Source organism: Mustela putorius, unplaced genomic scaffold, assembly GCF_011764305.1.
Source record: "Mustela putorius furo isolate JIRA1106 unplaced genomic scaffold, ASM1176430v1.1 tig00000407_pilon_pilon_pilon, whole genome shotgun sequence".
NCBI lineage: Eukaryota > Metazoa > Chordata > Mammalia > Carnivora > Mustelidae > Mustela > Mustela putorius.
In genome coordinates, this window is record NW_025421373.1 from 2,088,996 (window position 1) to 2,094,995 (window position 6,000).

The 6,000-nt window shown below is 32.5% G+C and overlaps 1 long non-coding RNA gene across 1 annotated transcript in view; it reads left to right on the forward strand.

Annotated features, from left to right (window-relative positions):
- Positions 1 to 4,277, forward strand: part of LOC101676629 — a 238,821-nt gene extending 234,544 nt beyond the window's left edge. The window contains exons 5-6 of the long non-coding RNA XR_198399.2: positions 3,626 to 3,704; positions 3,975 to 4,277. This is a non-coding gene — a long non-coding RNA (uncharacterized LOC101676629). The remainder of the gene's footprint in view (positions 1 to 3,625; positions 3,705 to 3,974) is intronic.
- The last annotated feature ends 1,723 nt before the right edge of the window (positions 4,278 to 6,000 follow it).

Sequence of the window (6,000 nt, forward strand, 5' to 3'; positions counted from 1 at the left end):
TGACCGTTGTTATTAGTATGCCGGAACTAGATTCAGTCATCATAACCTTGTATAAAAGTAACTTCTCATAATCAAGCTGAAGAATATAGACATTTTTTAAGTTTATAAAGCTAGAAAACTTTAGATTTTTTTATACATAGAAATTTTAAAATACCTAAAAATTTTACTTTATTGATGGAAAAAGGAGAAAAAGCAAACTCTTTGATTAGTTGCTTGTGTAACAAGTCGAATTTTTCTTTTCTTATATACTCACTGACTCTTCAATTTATATACCTATTTGAGGAATATTGACTGGACCTTTGATAAAATATAGAACAAAAGTAACAGAAAATAATCTATACCTCCTTTTTATATCATTTCCATAGAAAATATTTTAAGAGTCTTATGGTTGAGGGGGACCTGGATGGCACAGTCAGTTAAGTGTCTGACTCTTGTGTCATGGTTTCAGCTCAGGTCATGATCTCAGGTCATGAGATTGAGCCCTCCAACCCCCCACCCCACTGCGTTCCATGGTGGGTATGAAGCCTGCTTAAGATTGAGTCTCTCTCTGCCTCTCCTCCCCACATCCTTTTCTCTCACTCTAAAATAAGTAAATCTTAAAAAATATTATGGTTGATAGACTTTTTTTGGATTATGTTAATCTTAATTCCAGATCATAAAATCTACATAAAGGTCACCTCCTAGGTGAGTCTTATATATTATCAATGGAAAATGTCATCAGCTCTAATTAAAATATAGGTTTCCTTTATGAGTGGATATGGAAGCATATTTGTTTGTATTGAGATACATAAAGCAAAAGTAGTATAAGATGCTCCCAGATGGAGATAGAATTTTCTTAGCCCACTGCATTTCTTTGAATGCACAATCACCATTGATATCATCTGTGTGGAGTGGGGAGAAATTTACATCTTCCCATTATAAAGTGTCTCTATAGCCTCCTAACTCCCCCTGGCTGTTGGGGGTATTCTGGCTTTGGGTCAACTTGCTCACCATGTCGAAGTAACTTGAACAAAATAATCCAACATTTTTCTCGTGAGATTGAATGATTTACAGGTCAATTTCCTTCTGCATAATTCTCTCAGAGATGAAACTTTAGTCCTCATTGAAATAGTTTACAAGTTCAAAATAAAATGAAATACCAAATATATACTTTATTTTAACAATATGATTACAAGGTAGTTCAACTAGAAGTTGTTAATTGTGAGATTTGGCATGTCCCTACCCTTTTATCTGTATCTGCGTTTGTACACACATGAGCATGAATTCTGTCAGAGAATTCTGAACATACATGCATGTTAATTACACCTCAAAATTTTGTTTCATCTAAGTAGGATACTATCCACGTACAGAATCATTTATTTTTAGAATATCTCATGTGTAGTTCAAGTACTATGCATTATTTAATATTTTACAGTTAAAATGTTGAGAAGTGAAAACAATTATGTCCTATTTGAAATTGAAGAAAAATCATCATTCACTTTCCTTTTTATAGTTACTTTAACAATATCAAGTCCAAAATTATAAAATAGTTTGCAAATGAATTAGAAAATGATACAGAAATCAAAAAGAGTAAGAATAAAAATCTAGAATAGTCTTTCTATTCTTAAAGAAATTGTCCATTTTCCCCCATCACATCATATATTTTGAGTGTATTTGTATTGAAAAACCCTTATTTTTTGATGTTAAAAATTTAACCAAAGGAAAATTTTTGTTAAATATTGAAATAACATAGAGCACCTGTGCAAAGCTTTTTTTCAGTCATGTAATAAACATCAATAGATTATCATAAAGAAAATCATTAACTATGTAGAAACTGAACTAAAATTAGGTTATTAAAATTTAATTTTTTTTGAAGAATAATTCAGTACTAGATAAGCATTTTAGGAGGCACAAAAGCTTTATTTTCTTTTCCTAATTTCAAGGTAGATGTTATCCTAATAGTTTTTCACTGATAATGGAATTGATAGGCTTTGGGTACAGTGCTTGAACTACCAATACATGTTCAAAGAAATAAGGATAAAAGCATTATTATCGTAGTCTTTCAAAAATAACAAAATTTACTGAGCATTACAAAGCTTCCTTAAACAAACATATGATACAACCGTAACTACCTCTCCATGGGAACCATGACCTACTGCCATTTATCCAATTAGATACATTCCAGAGGTAGTGGCATTCTTGAATCATTTTATTAGCTTTCAAGCAGTACTCATGAGAAGAATAATATGGAATCAAGAAGAACGGAAAAATGCCTCTTTTCTTCATCAACCATTCATCCCTGTGGGCAGGCATCAATATCTATTACATTATCAGTGTGAATGCTTGCTACAGATACAGTAGGATGCCTGATTTCCATTTTTTCCTCAACTTACCTCAGTTCCAAAGTTCATCATCTCCAGGGCAGTACAGTTACTTCCCACTGAGTACTCTTTCAGTCCCTCATCTCACTTGAATTTCTGCCATAAAAGCATAGTCATTATTCAGTGAATTAAGGCATTCCTGTGAGCAACCCATTCTCATTCTGACTAGTAGATTTTCATTTTAAGGGGAAGACAAGCAATGCCTTTTGATTCTCACTCCATGAAATTTCTTCTCACCATGGGTGATTATTTTTGAGTGGCCATTACACATCTCTGATCACATTTGTATTCATCTTACGTTATTTTGTCTTCTATAAAAATAATCCAAATATAAGAGTATCTTTAAAATTTGCACTTAGAAATCAGTGTGAATTATGTTCATTAAAGAGCCGTAACATTATTGAAGCAAACCAGATATGGTGGATATAGCAATTGACTATGCTTCTTTCAATATACTGAAAAACTCTACACAAAATAATTTTGGAGATGAAAGTTATCCTTGATATTGAACTGTAAGCATAGTATATTACAGTTTTTAATGAAAATAGCTGTAATTGAACAGCTTTCTAATATTTGATAATATTCTTTCTTGATTGATAATAAACTACTTAATATAATCATAATTATCTCTTGCTAAGTTATAAAAATTAAGGATAAGACTAATGACCTTGATTATTTTATTTTCTCCTTCTTGCTGTGGTTATAATTGAAGAGATCTTATTTTCAAAGAATTCTAATCCATCATCTAATGCTCAACTGAAAATTTAAAGTCGCTCTTAAACTATTTGAACATATCTATTTCATGATTACCCCAATACTTACAAAGCAACATATGTTAGACTCATTCTTTTTTAAATTTGTAATTGTTCTATAATGTTTCACTTATCTTCTAGGTAAACAAAAGAACAAGCTAAATGTGCATAAGTAAAACTAATAATGTCAAATAATCAGCACTTGATAAGTGAAATTCTGTCTGTACTGAAAGCAGGAAGGTAGTTCAGGCACATAGTATGTGCTTACTACATAATTGGTACATTTGTATTACTCATTTTATTTATTTTACAAAAATGGCAATCATTAGATAATAACAGTATTGTAAAGCCATGGCTGGTTTTTTTTTTTTGTTTTTTTTTTTTTACACAGACACAGACTTTGCATCCATATTTTTACTCAATGAATTTATATATTCCCAACTTGAATCCTTTCTTTAGTTAATATCCCTGCTGAAAGCTGATTATTTTCTCTCTCTCTCTCTCTCTCTAAAGCAACACTGGTGTTCTACCAGAGTAACATCAGAGAACTTGTTAGAGAGTGAATACTGGGTTGAGAGATAGAGAAAAAAAGGTAAGAGATCAAAAAAAAGAATCCACTTGCTATTTATAAGTAACTTATGGGACAGGTGCATATTGCAATTTCCTAGAAACTACATACAACACTGCATATGTAACATGTTGGAAGTGTGCAAACATACGTGAAGATGTTGGAGAGTTTGAGTGATTGTATTTCATGCTCTCTACATTTTGGGGGAGGGGGATCTCTTAGGTCTTTTCTCCCAGTGGTTTGGACTCTCTTATTAGCACTGCTCAATTCCAGTTTATGGTTTTCCATTCATAGGTTTATGAATCTTCTGTGTCCAGATGAATCCCTGTTGAATCCCAAGTCTGATGTGGTGACTTAATCCACAGCCCATTCAGTGCACCTTACTACTACCTCTGAAATCTGACTACACGTTCTATCTGTGGATCTAGGAATCTTGCAGAACTCAAGTTGAGTCTCACCAGGAAGCTGAAGTAACATCTATTATGCAGAGAAAGTATTCCTCTGAATATAGAATACTGTCCAGAATATAATCTCCAATGAACAAAGAGGTGTTTATATGGTCGGTAAAAATCCCAGTTCTGGGGTGCCTGGGTGGCTCAGTGGGTTAAAGCCTCTGCCTTCAGCTTGGGTCATGATTCCAGAGTCCTAGGATCAAGCCCCACATCGGGCTGTCAGCTCAGCAGGGAGCCTGCTTCCTACTAGTTCTCTGCCTGCCTGTCTGCTACTTAAGATCTCTGTCTGTCAAATAAATAAATAAATTCTTAAAAAAAAAAATCCCAGTTTTTTTAGGTTTTCTTAGGCCTTTCTTCATTAAACTTTTATTTATTCATTCATCTGTTTATTAAAAAAATAGTTACTAAGCCTTCCATTATATCATGAAAACATCTGTAATCTTATGCCCACATGAATATAGTTACAGTGCCAGTCTCCATTATTTTATAATTTAGAGCAACACACAGATAACAGATACTATGCATTTGTACACTGGCTTTTAAAAAATGTATACTCTCATTTTCAAGTGTCCTTTACTATTTGGGTTATAAAGAAAATGATTTAACATTTGCAGGGGAAATAAACCTAAACTCACAGTTTGGATTTCTGACAACTGGAATTTCCTAGCTAGTATAATAAGATAATTCTGCCTCCGATTTTAGATCAATAAATAATCTAAAATACTACTATCTACTCCTTATCTATTAGTACACTGATATATTAATACTTAATTCAACATATATCACATTTCTGCTTCAGTCCAGGCACTATTTTAGGTGTTGGTGATAAAATGTGAATAAAAAGATCTCATAACCTTACTCTTTGTGGAGTTTAAAACCCTTAAAAAGCCATGTGAAACTTATTGTAAACCACATTTTATTAAATAGACTATATTAATTAGGTAAATTTCTCTGCAAACCTAAATGAGAGAATAAGTGTTAGGGCTTCTGAGATTCTCTTGGAAGTCAGACAGAAATTGAACATTTGTCATCCCAGTGAAACACTTTTCTAGATACAGATTCTTTTTCTATGTAAAGTGGTAATTTTCTCAATAAACATATTTCTAAACAGACTTGCTGAATGTTAGGTACCTGAGTTGATGGTTTCAAAATATTTATTCATGGGAATCTTTCTGCAAAATCACAACACAAAGGAGACCAACAATTCTGCCTATTTAAGTAGCTGAAACAGTTCTTCAGAGTCATATAATAAGAGTGAATCTTTGCTGGAGAGGAAGTCTTGCATTCAAACAGACTTTTGGGATAATGAGTTGGATGCTGGAATACACTGAGTAGCTTTAAAAGTCACCTATAACCATTTCACAGACTTTTATGCCTTTTAGATTTGCCTCAATTTTATTTTTTTATATTTTAGACTTATTTCTTCAACTAAAATAACTAAAGTGCAGTTAACTGATTATAAAGAAGGCTTTGAGATACTTTTAGTTGACATTTTTGTGATGCCTGAAACATTCCTATATGGCAAATTCAGTGCTTTAGAGAAAAAATGAAGTCCCTTTTTTCTTTCTTCCCTAATTTTCATTCTGCCATTGTTCTCCATTTAAAGCTCCTTGTTAAAATTTACTAGGTGTATGACCACTGAAAATTAAAAAGCAAAAACAAAACTTGATTTCCCACCGTCCTTTGCCACAGTTTGTCCTTATGGTGATCTCAACCCAAAAGTGATTTAAACTATTGAGATTTAAAGTGATTTAAAGATTAAGGTGATTTAAACTATTGAGAAGTGTCTTTAAATGGGAGGCAATTCTTTTTGCTTCCTCATACATCTTCTGAAAGTTTGTAAAGCAGACTCAACAGTATTTGATTGA